Source organism: Chiloscyllium plagiosum, unplaced genomic scaffold (genome assembly GCF_037043375.1).
Source record: "Chiloscyllium plagiosum isolate Xiang-an unplaced genomic scaffold, Cpla_swu_hap1 HiC_scaffold_20, whole genome shotgun sequence".
NCBI lineage: Eukaryota > Metazoa > Chordata > Chondrichthyes > Orectolobiformes > Hemiscylliidae > Chiloscyllium > Chiloscyllium plagiosum.
In genome coordinates, this window is record NW_028270158.1 from 64,466,248 (window position 1) to 64,485,172 (window position 18,925).

Sequence of the window (18,925 nt, forward strand, 5' to 3'; positions counted from 1 at the left end):
TCATGGGAAATGGAGTGTAATAGGGTCAGGGAATGAGTCTGTGTGGGTTACTCTTCAGAGGGTCAGTGTGGACTTGTTTGGCTAAATCACCTGTTTCCACACTTTAGGGATTCTATGAAACAATATCTTAGCATTCTTTGTTCCATATGTTCTACCATTTTCACTGATGGTGGATTAGATGACAAATTGTGTACAACTGAAAAGAAATTCATCTCTTCGCACAATTCAGAAGACACAAATTATTTTAGATATTACCAATGACTCGGTCTCAGATTTATGATCATCCAAAGACTTGACTAGAGACTTAACTCTTTACATGTAAATGTTGATCTCTCTACACCTTCTCGGTGGCTGTAACATTATATTTGACATTCTGTTCTGTTACTCTGATTCGTTTGTATAGTATGATCTGCCTGTAAAGAACGTAATACAACACTTTTCACTATACCTCTGTACACAGACAATAATAAATCAAATTAAGAAGAGGGTTTAGATCAGAGTGATGCTGGAAAAGCACAACAGGTCAGGAAGCATCCAAGGAGCAGGAAAATTGATGTTTCGGGCAAAAGCCCTTCATCAGGAATACAGACAGGAAGCCTGCAGGGTGGAGAGATAAATGGGGCGGGGTAGGGGGGCGTTGGGGCTGGGGAGAGGGTAGCAAAGAGTACAATAGGTGCGTGGGGGTAGGGCGGATAGGTGGGGAGATGGGCAGGTAGGACAGGTCATGAGGACAGTGCTGAGCTGGAAGGTTGGAACGGAGGTAAGGTAGGTAGAGGGGAAATAAGGAAACTAGAGAAATCAAGAAAGTCAGTCAGTCAATCAGATGGTGAGTGAAGCAGATCTTGTTTATTCATTTGTGGGACGTGGACATCACTGGCGGGTCAACATTTATTGCCCACCACTAGTTGTTCTTGAGAAGGCGTTGGTGAGCTCCTTTCTTGAATCCCTCGAGTCTACCTCCTTTTGGTTGACCCACAATGGTATTAGGGAGGGAATTCCAGGATTTTGACCCAGTGACAGGGAAGGAACGGCAATATATTTCCAAGTGAAAATCACACAACAACAGGTTATAGTCCAACAGGTTTAATTGGAAGCACACTAGCTTTCGCAGCACCGCTCCTTCATCAGGTGGTTGTGGAGGACACAATTGTAAGGCACAGAATTTATAGCAAAGATTTACAGTGTGATGTAACTGAAATTATACATTGAAAAATCCCTTGATTATTTGTTGAGTCTTTCATCTGTTAGAATACCATGATAGTTTCACTTCTTTCATATGTAAATCATAAACTTTTTAAAAGTTACATTCTCAGGTTAACTGTAACAATTGGTGTCAGCCAGATAATATGTTGAAGGCGTTAGCTCCCTTTGTTCTCTGTCTGTACCATAATGTTTAGACTGATTCTAATCTAAAAAGTGAGTTAACAGAGTCTTACATGGATTCATGCAGTTTTTGAGCACAGTACAATGTAACTCTGCAAGTACAAATTTACCCTACAAATGTATATGTATATGTGTGCGTGTCTGTCTGTCTGTCTGGGGTGGAAGGTTGTGAGGGTGAGAGGTAGTGTATGTGTGTGAGTGTAAAGTGGTCTAAGTCTGTCAGAGGATGCATGTGTGGGAGTGTGTGTGTCTGTATGAATCCATACAAGACTCTGTTAACTCACTTTTTAGGTTAGAAGCAGTCTAGACATTATGGCACAGACAGGGAACACAGGGAGCAAACACCTTCAACATATTGGTGGGCGGGACAGTGGCACAGCAGTTAGCACTGCTGCCTCACAGCGCCAGAGACCCGAGTTCAATTCCCGCCTCAGGCGACTGACTGTGTGGAGTTTGCACATTCTCCCCGTGTCTGCGTGGGTTTCCTCCGGGTGCCCGATTTCCTCCCACAGTCCAAAGATGTGCAGGTCAGGTGAATTGGTCATGCTAAATTGCCCGTAGTATTAGGTAAGGGGTAAATGTAGGGGTATGGGTGGGTATGGGTGGGTTACGCTTCAGCGGGTCGGTGTGGACTTGTTGGGCCAAAGGGCCTGTTTCCACACTGTAATGTAATGTAATGTAATCTAATCTAATGTAATATTATTTGGCTAACACCAATTGTTACAGTTAACCTGAGAATGTAACTTTTAAAAAGTTTGTGATTTATATATGAAAGAAGTGAAACTATCATGGTAATTCTAACAGATGAAAGATTCAACAAATAATCAAGGTATTTTTCAATGTATAATTTCAGTTACATTACACTGTAAACTTTTGCTATAAATTCTGTGTCTTACAATTGTGTCCTCCACAGCCACCTGATGGAGCAGCATTCCGAAAGCTAGTGCTCCCAATTAAACCTGTTGGACTATAACCTGGTGTTGTTTGATTTTTAACTTTGTACACCCCAATCCAACACCGGCATCTCCAAATCATATTTCCAAGTGAGATAGTGAGGGGCTTGGAGGGGAACTTCAAGCTTGTGATATGTACCTTCTGTTCTTATCCTTCTAGATGGAAGCTTTCATAGGATTGATCTGTGTCGCAAACCCAAGAGGAGAACGTCAAACTTTGCACGTGAGATGTTTCAAATCCATTCAGTTACAAAGGTGTGAAACCACAAAAGATGTAATAAGACAATGCAGCAGACATTAAAAGCCTTTGTCAATGGTTTTTTATTCTAAAACATTAGGGCACCCTCAGAAAATGTGCTAAAGCAGGGAAGGGAACACCCTCACAACTACCACACAAAAAGGGACTGAGGTAGAATAGTCTCCTCTAAAAGACAAACTGAATGGATTCCTAGGGGAAATTGTTGGTGCAGACTAAACATTTTGCAAAGCTAACATTTAGGTTAATAGGCATCTCACAAAATTTAGTTGAACCCTGGAATAAATATCACAACATTACCAGATAGCAAGCCTTGCGATTCCTGAAGAAGGGCTTATGCCCGAAACATCGATTCTCCTGTTCCTTGGATGCTGCCTGACCTGCTGCGCTTTTCCAGCAACACATTTTCAGCTCTTACTTGACAAAACACTATTTACAGTTGACAGAAGTTCAACTACATGGCTCAAGGCTTTAGCATTTCACACTAAATGTATGCAACAGATAACTCCCAAGAAAGGGACATAAAATACCAGATAACTTACATGTACTTCATGAACAAGAATTCTCACTCCTGCTTGGAATCTTCTGTTTTGACAACAATCTCACTCAAAGGTAGGAGGAGGTTAAACAATAAAAAGTCAAGGAACAGCCAGTCAATGAATTGCCAGCCAAGGCACAGCTGCTTAAGGAACAGCCAGAAGATTTTACAGGGCTCCATGAGCTCATAGCAGAACTTAAACAAAAAGCAGTATCTCTTGAGGTTAATTCCACTGGAACGAGAAATTTATTTCACACCAACGTGACCAACTGCTGTAACTACAATGGTTTGGCAGCAAGGTTTTCTATCAAAGAGAATACAAATTTCAAGTGTAAACCAACTTCGAGAAGAAAGTTTTATGACATGGAGACAGACAACCAAACAAATCCAACTTTTCTACCTGTATATTTGCTGCACAGTAAAATTAAATCCTTCAAAGACTCAGTAGTTTCTCCAATGGTTCCTAACGGTTTCCTCCCACAGTCCAAAGATGTGCAGGTCAGGTGAATTGGTCGTGCTAAATTGTCCGTAGTGTTAGGTAAGGGTATGGGTGGGTTACACTTCGGCGGGTCAGTGTGGACTTGTTGGGCCAAAGGGCCTGTTTCCACACTGTAATGTAATGTAATGTAATGTAATCTAATCTAGACCTTTGTATTACCAAAACCAGACTTGCAAATAATTAATTCCAAACACAAGTTTTGTATCTTAAACAAAAGACTTAATATATTAAACATAACAATAATCTTTAGCACAAAAATACAGCAAAGTAATCTAATTAATGTCTATGCTTTAAATCTAAACACATTTGTTTTCAGCTCCCATTCACACAAAAGACAGACAGATAAACAGTGAAGGGGCAAATACAACAAAACATAAATCTAGTATAACAATAATAGTACCAGCAAAATGGTTGGGCAGATGTCATACATAGCTACAAAAGAGTGCAATACTTTATTGTGTGTAATAGAGAGCTATTAAACAAAGAAAAAGGCCCATTGAGTCGGTGCCAGCCAAAAACCACCTAACTATTCTAATCCTATTTCCAGCACATGGTCCATAATGATATGAGGACATGGTGGAGAGATAAGTACGGACGTCGCCCTGAGGTGTGGTCCTCCACACAGTCTTTATGGTAATAAGAGCCTATTCTTAAACAGTTGCATTGCAGAAATACTTTAAATATGGAAACATTATACAAAGAGAGAACGCCATATGGCCGTTCAATCCTGCTCAACCCAGCATCCCGTTCTCACTTTCTTCCCATTCCCGTTGTTCCTTTTGGCCCTAAACATTTCAACAAGTATCTTCTCAAAGCTGGTACTCTCGCCGACTGAACTACTTAGATCCCTTAAAGAATCCGCCCATTTAGAAGTTGCGAATAGCAACACACATATCTAACTTAATAAATGAAATTCGTCTTGTTTGGAACCATCCCAGTCAAACACTTCGACGCTACCTCCAATGAAGACGATATCACACCCAGTTCCTTCCGCCAGGCACTGCACAAGCGCCTGGCACGGAGCCCAATCCTGCCGCCAATGCGCAAGCACCTCGCTCCGTGGCTGGTCCCTGCCGGCACTGAGCAGGCGCCTGGCACAGCGCCCGGTCCCTGCCGGCACTGAGCAGGCGCCTGGCACAGCGCCCGGTCCCTGCCGGTTGGAGTGAAACGCTTCGGAGCCGCACGTGACCGCGAGCGCTCCTCTCGTGAGGGGCGGGGCAGGGAGCTCGGGCAGCGATGTGGCAGCGTTGCCTGGTAACGGCAGCTCGAGCTGGCGGGCGGCCCCGGGATCTGAGGGAGAGACTGCGGCCGGCGGGCGGGTGAGTGTGTGTGTGAGAGAATCCTTTTTTTTATCCGGGGTGAGGGCGGAGGAGAGACAGAGAGAGATCCCCGAGGGAGGGGGAAAGAGGGAGACCCCAGGGGGTAGGGAGGGAGACCGAGATCCGGGGGGATGAGGGGAGAGACAGAGAGAGAGAGAGATCACCGTGGATGGGGGGGAGGGGGGGATGGGGGGATGGGGGAATGGGGGAATGGGGGAGTGGGGGAGGTCCGTTGGGGAGTAAACCTGCTGGGTATTTCCAGCCAGCACTTAGTATTTTACTTTAAGGTAGCAGTCGGGCTGGTGCGAGCAGAGCGGCTGAGCCCTCGAAATGCCGAGGAGGAGGAGATAGGGCGGGGGGCCGGGGGCGTGTAGACCGGACCTTGGGAGTGTCAGTGAGACAGCGAGGGGCTGATGAAGTTAGTGGGTATCCCTGCACTGGGAAAACAGGGAATACGGCAGGTACTCGGCACTGATGCCTATCCACCTACTACTTCCTCTGTCTCGCTTACTTGCTGATGTTCCGCACCAAAACCCTGCTGCTACCTGAACCTAAAATACTAAGTGCTGGAAATATTCAGCACGTTTAGTAGCATCTGTAATGTTTCGGATTGAATCTGACTCTTTCGAACTGGTTCTCCATCTGATCTGAAACGCTCACCATCTGTCTCTCTGTAATGATGCTGCTGAAGCAGCTAAATATTTCAGCACTTTTTTTTAGCGCCTGCAATATTTTGCTTTTATTCAGTTCTCCCTTCCGATCTTGGTCCCTTCACTCCAGTTCCCTCTACTCGACGGTGATCGTGCAGAACGTCACTAAAAATGCTCAGTAGTCCAAAATGTCCCAATTTGACACTGCTGCGTATTACCTAAACGGAGTTTTCCAGAAATGCACACTGCAGCGAACAGAGGAACTTGGTCTGAATAGAAGTGGGGGGAAAATGTGTTGCTGGAAAAGCGCAGCATCCAAGGAGCAGGAGAATCGACGTTTCGGCCATGAGCCCTTCTTCGGGAATGAGGAAAGTGTGTCCAGCAGGCTAAAATAAAAGGAGGGATTTTCTCCTGCTCCTTGGATGCTGCCTGACCTGCTGCGCTTTTCCAGCAACACATTCTCAGCTCTGATCTCCAGCATCTGCAGACCTCACTTTCTCCTCGAAGAACGTGTTGACCCACAATGATCTGACGACTCACCTCACAAGTACCTTTCTTGACTCAAAACTAAGTTAAAAGTCACACAACACCAGGTTATAGTCCAACACCAGGTTTAATTGGAAGCACACTAGCTTTCGGAGCGACGCTCCTTCATCAGGTGATTGTGGAGGGCTCGATCGTAACACAGAATTTATAGCAAAAATTTACAGTGTGATGTAACTGAAATTATACATTGAAAAATTGATTGTCTGTTAAGTCTTTCATCTGTTAGAATACAGTGATAGTTTCACTTCTTTCATGTATACATCACAAAATTTTTTTTAAAGTTGCATTCTCGGGTTAACTGTCAACAATGGTGATAGCTAGACAATACGTTGAAGGTGTTAGCCCCCTGTGTTCTCTGTCTATGGCATGATGTTTAGATTGATTCTAATCTAAAAAGTGAGATAACAGAGTTTTACATAAATTCATGCGGTTTTTGAGCTCAGAGTTCTACATGAATGCATGCAGTTTTTGAGCAAAGTACAATGTAACTCTGCAAGTACAAATTCACCCCACAAAATACATGTGTGCATGTGGGTCTTTGTCTGTCTGTGTGTGTGTGTCTGTCTGGGGTGGGGGTTGTAAGTGTGTGGAAGTGTGTGTATGTGTGTAGTGAGTGCAGAGTGTCTTAAGTCTGTGAGGGGGTGCATGTGGGAGTGTGTGTGTCTATAAGGGTGTGTGTGGGTGTCTGTGTGCGCGACTGTGTGTACCTGTGTCCATGTGTATGTCAGAGTGTGTGTGTGTAGGAATATCTGTGTGTGTGTGTAGTGCAATGGTGATCACCTGTAATGTGACATGAACCCAAGGTCCCGGTTGAGGCCTTCCCTATGGGTACCGAACTTAGCTAAGCCTCAGCTCGGCCACTTTTCTCTGCTGCCTGTCCCGAAGTCCACCTTGGAGGATGGTCACCCAAACGTCTGAGGCTGAATGTCCTGGACCACTGAAGTGTTCCTCAACTGGGAGGGAACCCTCCTGTCTGTTGATTGTTGTGCGGTGCCCATTCATCCGTTGTCATAGCCTTTGCTCGGTTTCCCCAATGTACCATGCCTCCGGGCATCCTTGCCTGCAACGTATAAGGTAGACAACGTTGGCTGAGTCACATGAGTACTTGCCACGTACAAGGTGGGAGGTGTTCCCACGCATAATAGTGGTATCTATGTCCACAATCTGACACGTCTTGCAGTGTCCACCGTGACAGGGTTGTATGGAGTTGTCCTGAGAGCCGGGCAGTTTGCTACAAACAATGATCAGTTTGAGGTTTGGCGGTTGTTTAAAGGCAAGTAGTGGAGTTGCAACCCTTCGTTGTTCAGTACTTCCCAGGAGCTGAAAGATTACGCCATATTCTTCATGACCTGCAACACATTATCAATGAGGATGAGCACCTCACCAAGACCTTCCCCACACCTCCACTACTTGCCTTTAAACAACCGCCAAACCTCAAACTGATCATTGTTTGTAGCAAACTGCCCGGCTCTCAGGACAACTCCATACAACCCTGTCAAGGTGGACGCTGCAAGACGTGTCAGATTGTGGACAAAGATACCACTATTACGCGTGGGAACACCTCCCACCTTGTACATGGCAGGTACTCATGTGACTCAGCCAACGTTGTCTATCTTATACGTTGTAGGTAAGAATGCCCGGAGGCATGGTACATTGGGGAAACCGAGCAAAGGCTACGACAATAGATGAATGGGCACTGCACAACAATCAACAGACAGGAGGGTTCCCTCCCAGTTGAGGAACACTTCAGTGGTCCAGGACATTCAGCCCCGGACCTTCAGGTGACCATCCTCCAAGGTGGACTGCGGGACAGGCAGCAGAGAAAAGTGGCCGAGCAGAGGCTGATAGCTAAGTTCGGTACCCATAGGGAAGGCCTCAACCGGGACCTTGGGTTCATGTCACATTACAGGTGATCACTATTGCACTACACACACACACACAGGTATTCCTACACACACACACTCTCACATACACAGGTACACACAGACGCGCACACAGACACCCACACACACCCTTATAGACACACACACTCTCACACGCACCCCTCACACACCTAAGACATTCTGCACTCACTACACACACACACACACTTTCTCACACTCACAACCCCCACCCCAGACAGACGCACACACACACAGACAGACAAAGACCCACATGCACATATATATTTTGTGGGGTGAATTTGTACTTAGAGTTACATTGTACTTTGCTCAAAAACTGCATGAATTTATGTAAAACTCTGTTATCTCACTTTTTAGATTAGAATCAATCTAAACATCATGGCATAGACAGAGAACAAAGGGGGCTAACACCTTCAACATATTGTCTAGCTATCATCGTTGTTAACAGCTAACCTGAGAATGCAACTTTTAAAAAAAAAAGGTTTTGTGATTTACACATGAAAGAAGTGAAACTGTCACTGTATTCTAACAGATGAAAGACTTAACAGACAATCAATTTTTCAATGTATAATTTCAGTTACATCACACTGTAAATTTTTGCTATAAATTCAGTGTTACGATTGAGCCCTCCACAATCACCTGATGAAGGAGCGTCGCTCCGAAAGCTAGTGTGCTTCCAATTAAACCTGTTGGATTATAACCTGGTGTTGTGTGATTTTTAACTTTGTACACCCCAGTCCAACACCGGCATCTCCAAATCATGACTCAAAACAGATTACCTCAGCTGCGATGCCCCAAACCCCATAAGTTCAGCTACAGCTCAGACCTGAGCACTTCCCTCCTCCCCTTACTGCTGACTCAACTGTTTGTACATGCAATTGCATCTGCCTCACCACTTCTGCCAGCAAACACTCCCCACTACCTCCACCTAATCGCTTCTCTCCTGATCTTCATTCACTTGTGGGATGTTGGTGACATATGCTGTTCTTTCAGTGTCACTGGGTCAAAATCCTGGAACTCCGTTCCTAATGGTTTTGTGAGTCTGTGTATGGCGCATGGATTGCTGTGGTTTAAGTGCTTCTCAAGGTAAACTAGTCACTGGCAATAAATGCTGGCCAGTCAGTGACACCCGTGTCCCATGAGAGAATAAACAAAAGACCAGGATCTAAGTGGTGGGTGGGTGAAGGGGTAAGATGTGGTGTTTGGTGGTAAAAGTGGTCAAATGGAGGGAGGTGGAAACAGTTCAGTCGGAAACAAGTTGTCACTCCAACTGCTTTCAGCACTGACTCTACAGTTCCCATCCAAACCAACTGCTTCTCCCCTGCCCTGACCTGCCTGCTCTTCCCAATCAAACCAGCCCGTTATCCCAACCCGAACCTGACCTTACTCTTCACTCACCTATCCACCATACTCTCACACCTCAACTAACTACCCACTTCCCTATTTAGGGTAGATTAAGACAAAGGCATGGAAGTAAGGCCATTCGGTCCATCAAATCCACTCTGCCATTCAATCATGACTGATGGGCATTTCAATGCCACTTACCCGCACTATCCCTGTATCCCATAATTCCTTGCAAGATTAAGCATTTCTGTGTCTTGAAGATATTTAACGTCCCGGCCTCCACTGCGCTTCATGGCAATAAATTTCACAGGTCCACTACTCTCTGGCTGAAGAAATGTCTCCTCATTTCTGTTCTAAATTTTAAATCCCTCTAATTCTAAGGCTGTGCCCATGGGTCCTAGTATCCCTGCCTGACAGAAACAAATTCCCAGTGTCCACCTTTTCTAAGCCATGCATTATCTTGTAAGTTTCTATTAGATCTCCCTTCAACCTTCAAAACTCTAATGAATACAATCCCAGGATTCTCAGCTGCTCATCGTATGTTAGGCCTACCATTCCAGGGATCATCCATGTAAATCTCCGCTGGACACACTCCAGTGCCAGTATGTCCTTCCTGAGGTTTGGGCCCAAAATTAGACACAGTATCCTAAATGGGGCCTAACCAGAGCTTTATAAAGTCTCAGTAGCACATCGCTGCTTTTACATTCCAACCCTCTTGAGACAAATGACAACATTACATTTGTTTTCTTAACCACGGACTCAACCTGCAAGTCAACCTTTAGAGAATCCTGGACTAGCACTCCCAGATCCCTTTGAACTTGGCTTTATGAATTTTCTCACTGTTTAGAAAATAGTCCATGTCTGCATTAAAGATCCAGTGTTTGATTGGATGTGACTCAGGTGAATGAGTGGATAGAGAGGTGGGTCGGAGTCAACCAATGAAACCCCTGAGTCTGCTCCACCTTTCAGCGAGATAATGGCAAACTGATTGTGGTCTCAACTTCTTTCCTGCCTGTTCCCCTTCACACCCTCTCTGTTACTAACTTGAATATATTCAAGACCTAGCCTCCACTGCTTTCCAGGGTAAAGAATGCCAAAGACTCATGATCCTCAGAGAGAAGTTGTCCTGATCTCAATCCTCAATGCGATACCTTTTATTTTTAAACTTTGCCCCTGAGTTCTAGATTCCCCATGAAGAGAAATATCTTCTCCACATTAATCTTGTCAAACCTGCTCGGAATCTTTGGAGTTTGGAAGAATGAGAGGTGATCTTATTGAAACATTAAAAATTCTGTCTGCTCATACTTTCCTCATAAGACAACCCTTTCATTTCCAGGAATTAGCCTAGTGAACTTTCTCTGAACCGCCTGCAATTCAAGCATATTCTTCAAGGCAATAAAACCATGTGCAACACTTTGTGTGGGCTTACTAATGTCCTTACAATTGTAACATTTCACTATTTTATACTCAATACCTCTTACTATAAAGGCCAATATTCCAATTGCTTTCCTAATTACTTGCTGTGCCTGTAAGCTAGCACTTCATGGAATAGAATCCCTACAGGGTGGAAATAGGCCCTTTGGCCCAGCAAGTCCACACTGACCCTCTGAAGAGTAACCCACCCAAACCCATTCCCCTATCCTAATTCTACCCCTGACGAATGCACCTAACTTACATATCCCTGAACACAATGGGCAATTCAGCATGGCCGATTCACCTCAGCTGCCCATCATTTGGATTGTGGGAGGAAACCGGAGCACCTGGAGAAAACCCACGCAGACGGGGAGAATACGCAAACTCCACATTGACAGTTGCCCGAGGCTGGAATCGAATCCGGGTCCATGGCACTGAGGCAGCAGTGCTAATTACTGAACCACAATGCTGCCCCCATGATTCCTGTACTAGAGCAGGCAGACTTCTCTGCAGTCTTTCTTCATGTAAATATATTCTGGTTTACTGTTCTTTCAGTTAGGATAAAGTGAGGACTGCGGACGTTGAAAATCAGAGTTGACAGTGTTGAGCTGGAAAGGCACAACAGGTCAGGCAGTATTTGAGGAACTGGACAATCGACATTTTTGGCATAAACCCTTCATCAGGAATGGCTGACTTATGCCCGAAACGTCGATTCTCCGCTTCTCGGATGCTGCCTGACCTGTTGTGCTTTTCCAGTACCACACTCTTGACTCTGTTCTTCCTGTCAAAGTGGAAAATTGTTTAATTTCGCTCATTATATGCCATCTGCTAAATTTTTGCACTCATTTGTCTATCTTTCTGTCACATGTGTGTGCTGGGAGTAATTTTTGCCAATCTCATTCCTCTTCCTTTGACTTGTCACACATCTGGCCCTGTAGGTTCTACCAGGTGATCATCTGTCCCTGCACCTCTCAGCAGCAGCCTACAGAAAGCTTGTGTGAACAAGAATCATTAACAATGTGTAAAATTCTTACTGGACTTGACAAGGTAGGTAGAAACTTTAAATAAAAAACTGAACGGTAGAAAATTGTTTCCCTATGTGGAAAAGTCTAGGAGCAGAGGGCATAGCTTTGGAATAAGGAAGTTGCACGTTTAATACACAGATGAAGACAAACTGCTTCTCTGAGGGTAGTGAACTGTGGAATCCTTTACTGCAGAGGGCTGTAAGGCTGAGTTGGTAAGTTTTATTTTGTTTTCGAGGAGTTGGTAAATATATTCAAGGCTATGACAGGCATTTCCTTAATCAGGGAGTGAATCGAGAAATAATGGAGAAAAAGCAAGAAAATGGAGTTGAGGATTATCAGATCAGTCACGATCTCACTGGTGGAGCAGACTCGGTAAGCAGAGTGACTTAGAACTCCTACACCTTATAATCTCTATTTAGACTTCTTCCTGGCACTGAATGGAAATGGCCTTTATCAAAATCTTTCCTGTCCTATCTGCAACGTTCTTTCTTCAACAGCTCTTTTCTGCTGTCCAACTGAGTGAGAATACACTATTAAGAGTTCCATTTTTAACTATCCAATTATAGCCAGAGAATCTCTTTCCTCTTTTGCACAGTTACCCTTCTATTCCTTTGAGGATCTACCCTTGACCCCCTTCAATTTCTAATCTGCATGCTATCCTTAAGCAATATCAACTGAAAACAATACCACATTCTACATGTATGTTGATGATATGTAGTTCCACATCACCACCACTCTGCTAACCTTTCCTGTGCCTGTGATTTATCATACTGATTGTCTAACTATTGGAGTGGCAGAAATTTATCTCAGTTAATTACTGTGAAAACTGAAGCCATTGCTTTTAGCCATAAATTTTGTTGCCTAATAACCAATTCTGTTTCCTCGACAATTTTATGAGATTGAATTAGCTATTTACAACATCTGTGATCAGTTTAACCTTGAGGTGAATATTTGACACGCGTATGCTCTTCACCGCTAAGAGTGCCGACTTTCGACTTTGTAATCGTCTCCAATATGGACTTAATTCGTTGCTTGACAGAACCCTCATCCATCCATATACTTCATATTCAACTGTACCAATGTTTTCCTAGCTGGCCTCCCTTCATGTATAAGCTCAAATTTATTCAAAATGCTGCTGTCTAAGTTCTAATTCACACCAAGTCCTGTACTTATATTTCAGATCTGCTCACTGATTTGTAACTTGCTCTGTAAACTCCTTTGTATCCTTCTCCACCTTTTAAAATTCCTCTGAAAGCGTACATCTTTGACCAAGTTCTTGGTTACTTGCACTGGTATCTCCTAAACTGGCTCAAGGCCAGATTATGTTTGCTGCTTTTTGAAGAATCTTTGGACATTTTATTGCATTGAATTCAAAAATATTTGTATCATATAGAAAAGAGACGATAGAAGATAGTTAGTGATGGATAAGAATAAAAGATCAAAAATCAAGACACCATTCCTTGGATGGGCAATGATTGTTGTCAGCATGAATCAACCAAGTGAGATTAGGGTAGCTGAATTAGGTGGCACGGTGGCTCAGTGGTTAGCACTGCTGCCTCACAGCACCAGGGTCCTAGGTTCGATTCCAGCCTCGGGCCACTGTCTGTGTGGAGTTTGCACATTCTCCTCCAATTTCCTCCCAAAGACCTGCAGGTCAGGTGAATTGGCCATGTTAAATTAGCCAGAGGGAAATGGGCCTGTTTAGGTTACTCTTCGGTAGGTCAGTGGGAACTGGTTGGGCCGAAGGGCCAGTTTCCACATTTCTGGGAATCTAATCTAAAAAAGGAAGAATCTAATCATGAATTCCCTGTTCACTTTTATTTCTGGGAGTAAATGGATCGAGATGAGAGGGAACAATTTAAAAATAAATGCAAAAAAAAAATCAATGCAATGTGAGAGAAAGCATTTCCTTGCAGAGAGTAGTTGGGGTCTCTAATGTACAGCCTGGAAGTGTGGTGGAGGCAGGTTCAATCAAAGCATTCAAGAGGGAATCAAATGATCATTTGAATAGAAAAAATTGGCAGGGTAACATGTGGAGAAGAGGTAAAAGAATGGCACTCAGGTATGAAGCTTGTTCAGGAAGTTAGCACAGGCACAATGGACTAAATAGCTTCCTTCTGGTATAACAATTTTGCAATACTGAGTGTAAAATTGGAGTAAAGTGGTGTTAAGCTAATATAGGCCCTGACAAAGCTACATTCAGCACTGTCCATAGTTCTTGTCTACTGGAGAGGATGAAAAGAAAATGAGTGTACCAGGTCAGTGGGATTACAGCTATTAGGAAAGACTGAAGTGTTTGGGACTTCTTTCTTCAGAAATGCAAAAATTTAGACGAGACTTCATTGAGGTCTCTAAAGTTCCAATTGAAAGAATTTAAAACTAGAGACAATAAGTACAAAGCAGTTACTGTATTATATATCCGAAAGTGTGAATGTTTTTGCTCAGCTTCGTTAAAATGCAGATGTCACCGCCACAGGAAGTGGTTGCAGCAAATAGTTAAGATGCTTTTGATAGGAAATGAGCAAAGTCTATAAAAAAAAGGAAACAAAAATATAAAACAAGAAGATTTAATGGAGATTGTAGCTTTGTGATTCAGGACTCCCAGGCTAATTTTCTGTTTGGTTTGAATCCCTCCAAGGAAGATGGTGAAATTTGAATCCAGTAAAAATTTGGGAAAATCTGTTTGTCTTATGACCACAAGATATAGGAGAAGAAATAGGCCATTCAGCCATTAAATTAGCTCCAATACAGCAGTGCAGCCGTTCATTGAGATTGTGGCTGATCTGATAATTCTCAATTATACTTTTCCTGCCTTTTTCCTATTAGCCTTGATTCCCTTCCTGGTTAAAAATCTGACTATCTCAGATTTGAATATGCATAGTGACCCATCCTTGACAGCCTTTCCCAGTAAAGAATTTCATGGATTTACTACCCTTTGAAAGAAGAAACTTCTCCTCTTCATCTCTGTCTTAAATGTGCAATCCCTTATTCAAAGATCTCTGGTCTCCCTCAAGGAAAAACAACATTTCTGCATCTATCCTGTTAAGTCCCCTAATAGTCTATTATATTTCAATAAGGTTGACCATCATTCTTTTAAACTCCAGTGAATTCAGGTTGTAAAAACCCATCTGGTTCACTGGTGTCTTTTAGGTCTGGCTTACATGTGACTCCAGACTACAGCAAGTGGTTGATTCTTATCTACCCTTTTGAGCAATTAGGAATGACCAGTCTTGCTGGTGATGCCCATATCTCATGAACAAATAATAAAAAAATGAAACAAGCTTCTGAAAAACTAGATTGAAAGGAGGAGACTTGTAGGGTGTATAAATACCAGCACAAGCTAGTGCGCTGAATGGCCTGTTCTGCCTTTCTGTTCAATAGCTAGATTTTGGTTAGTTTATAATTGTGAAGCTAACAACATTTACCATTATAACACAATGATGAATCAGCACATTCTGCTGCCCACTTATGTCCATTTAAGTGCAGAAATCTGTAAGTTGCTGTTAAAGCTAGCCTGATCCTCCACAGAGTGCATGATAACGGTCTTGTTAATGGTTATGGCACTAAAATCAATGCAAAGCACGATGTTAGGGAGCTTTTCCACTTGATTTGGAGATGCCAGTGTTGGACTGGGGTGTACAAAGTTAAAAATCACACAACACCAGATTATAGTCCAGCAGGTTTAATTGGAAGCACACTAGGTTTCGGAGCGACGCTCCTTCATCAGGTGATAGTGGAGGGCTCAATCCTAACACAGAATTTATAGCAAAAATTTACAGTTTGATTTAACTCTAATTATACTTTGAAAAATTGATTGTCTGTTAAGCCTTTCATCTGTTAGAATACAGTGATAGTTTCACTTCTTTCATGTGTAAATCACAAAACCTTTTTTTAAAAAAAGTTGCATCTCGGGTTAGCTGTTAACAAAGGTGATAGCTAGACAAAGGCTTAACAGACAATCAATTTTTCAAAGTATAATTAGAGTTAAACCTTTTTTTTAAAAGTTGCATCTGGGGTTAGCTGTTAACAAAGGTGATAGCTAGACAAAGGCTTAACAGACAATCAATTTTTCAAAGTATAATTAGAGTTAAACCTTTTTTTTTAAAAAGTTGCATCTCGGGTTAGCTGTTAACAAAGGTGATAGCTAGACAAAGGCTTAACAGACAATCAATTTTTCAAAGTATAATTAGAGTTAAACCTTTTTTTTTTAAAAGTTGCATCTGGGGTTAGCTGTTAACAAAGGTGATAGCTAGACAAAGGCTTAACAGACAATCAATTTTTCAATGTATAATTACAGTTACATCACACTGTAAATTTTTGCTATAAATTCTGTGTTAGGATTGAACCCTCCACTATCACCTGATGAAGGAGCGTCGCTCCGAAAGCTGGTGTGCTTCCAATTAAATCTGTTGGACTATAACCTGGTGTTGTGTGATTTTTAACTTTCCACTTGATATTCACTTAAAAGACTAACTAAAGTTCAGGTAAATGCGTTCATGGGTACGTTTGTGATATGCTTATTTCCAACAAATGCCTTGGCTCTGAAAGTGTACTTTCGTAAAAGAAGAGTCTTGTTTCTTAGGAAATTAGTTCATGTGGAGATTTAATGAAAGCAAAATTTGTTTTTCTACACGTTGTTTTATCTCTCTTCCAAAGTTTTTACCAGATTTTGTTTTCTGTGCATGATTTAAATATAATTTATACAGTCTGTTTTAGAGATGGTTTGTTTTATTCTGTGGGTAGTTGAGTGTGGCTTGGAGAAGATCCTATTGAAGTGTATCATAACTTCACGAGAATTAAATATTGTACTCCTCAAAATAAAGAATAATTGGGAGTAGATCTAATATGAATCCAATTGCTTTATAAATCCTGATTTAGACTCTTGTCCGTCTGTTTAGATTTTTCAGTCAATAGTTTCAGGTCCTTGCTGTTTCTACTCCCATGCAAAAACTTCATAGATCTCTGTAGACGTTGTCTTATTGTATCTGATGCCAGATTGAAGAATGTCTCCACTCAGTAACACATGGAAGCTTTATGAACAACACTGTTTTTTGCTGTTGACCTTAAGGTCTACACCTATGTAATTCTTGATAAGAAAAGTGATGATTTATCAAGGAAAAGCAATACAGATATCCAAGACTGTCTTGCTATTTTTTTAAAAGAGATGTCAATCACTTTTTATTTAGAAGTTGTCTGTTAATGATAATCCAGCAATTTTCTATTTATGCACATATTTTAAGAACACATTCTTTTCAAAAGAACAAAATATTTCTGTGGTGGAAGTGCTTTTGATGTAAAGTATTTCCCCACCATCTTAACACTAGGTATATTCAGAATTTAAATTTAGAAGATGTGTAGTGGCTAGAATTATTAATATTTGTAAGGCTGTCTCCATGCAGTTTAACATAGCTCTGTTACAGAGTCTATTGGAAATGGTCCCATGGAAAAAGAATGTATACAGTGGTTTTATCCAGAAATTCCAACAATTTCACAATGCACATCTAATTTTATTAATGGGCATTTCTTAAGAAACAAACTTTTAGGTATTTGAATAATGTATTTAAATAAAACAAAAACAAAATACTGCAGATGCAGCTTTTCCTGTCTTCCCCTTTCAGCATTCTGAAGGGACTGTTCCCTCTGCCAAACTGATGTCCACTCCTCAGTCCCCCTCAATGTCTCCTCCCTTCCCAACAGACCTTTCCATGTAAGCACAATATGCAACACCTTTTTTTTTTACCTCTTCTCATCATGCAATATTACCAATACTCCTTCCAAGTGAAACTGTGATTTACATGTACATCTTTAAAATCTATGTACAATATTCACTGATCATGATAAGGTCTCCTCTACATTGAGGTTACCAAGCTCATTCTGGATGAACATGTTGCAGAATACCCCTGCTCAATCTGCAGACATGCGTGTATGGAATGAGCTGCCAGAGGAAGTGGTGGAAGCTAGTGCAACTGCAGCATTTAAAAGGCATTTGGCTGGGTAAATGACTAGGGAGGGTTTGGAGGGATATGGGCTGGGTGCTGGCAGGTGGGTCTAGATTGGGTTGGGATATCTGGTCGGCATGGACGGGTTGGACCGAAGAGTTTGTTTCCATGCCGTGCATCTTTATGACTATGACTCCAAGCTTCTGCTTACCTATCACTTGAATTCTCCACCTTGCTCCCATGCTGGTCTTTGCTGACTGATCTGTAAAAATGTTGCAGTGAAACACAGGGCAGGCTGGAGTCTTTGGACTCGAGATGGAAATGTGTTGCTGGAGAAGCGCAGCAGGTCAGGCAGCATCTAGGGAACAGGAGAATCGACATTTCGGGCATTAGCCCTTCTTCAGGAATGAGGAAAGTTTGTCCAGCAGGCTAAGATAAAAGATAGGGAGGAGGGACTTGGGGGAGGGGCGTCGGAAATGTGATAGGTGGAAAAAGGTCAAGGTGAGGGTGATAGGACAGATTGGGGTGGGGGCGGAGAGGTCGGGAAGAAGATTGCAGGTTAGGGAGGCGGTGCTGAATTTGATGGATTTGACTGAGACAGGCTGGGGGAGGGGAAATGAGGAAACTGGTGAAATCCGAGTTCATCCCTTGTGGTTGGAGGGTTCCTAGCCGGAAGATGAGGCGTTCTTCCTCCAACCGTCGTTTCGCTGTGGTCTGACGATGGAGGAGTCCAAAGACCTGCATATCCTTGGTGGAGTGGGAGGGGGAATTGAAATGTTGAGCTACAGGGTGGTTGGGTTGGTTGGTCCGGGTGTCCCAGAGGTGTTCTCTGAAACGCTTCGCAAGTAGGCGGCCTGTCTCCCCAATATAGAGGAGGCCACATTGGGTACAGAGGATGCAATAGATGATATGTGTGGAGGTACAGGTGAATCTGTGGCGGATATGGAAGTTTCCTTTGGGGCCTTGGAGGGAGGTGAGAGGGGAGGTGTGGGCGCAAGTCTTGCACCTCCTGCGGTTGCAGGGGAAGGTGCCGGGAGTGGAGGTTGGGTTGGTGGGGGGTGTGGATCTGACGAGGGAGTCATGGAGGGAGTGGTCTTTACGGAATGCTGATAGGGGAGGGGAGGGAAATATATCCTTGGTGGTGGGGTCCGTTTGGAGG

At 42.9% G+C, this 18,925-nt stretch overlaps 1 protein-coding gene across 1 annotated transcript in view; it reads left to right on the plus strand.

The window, feature by feature from the left end:
* Nucleotides 1–4,689: 4,689 nt before the first annotated feature.
* The window catches only part of LOC122560475 (carbohydrate sulfotransferase 12), a 32,540-nt gene continuing 18,304 nt past the window's right edge, over nt 4,690–18,925 (plus strand). The window contains exons 1-2 of the mRNA XM_087998030.1: nt 4,690–4,948; nt 11,741–11,849. The gene's annotated coding sequence lies outside the window, so the exon portion shown is untranslated. The remainder of the gene's footprint in view (nt 4,949–11,740; nt 11,850–18,925) is intronic.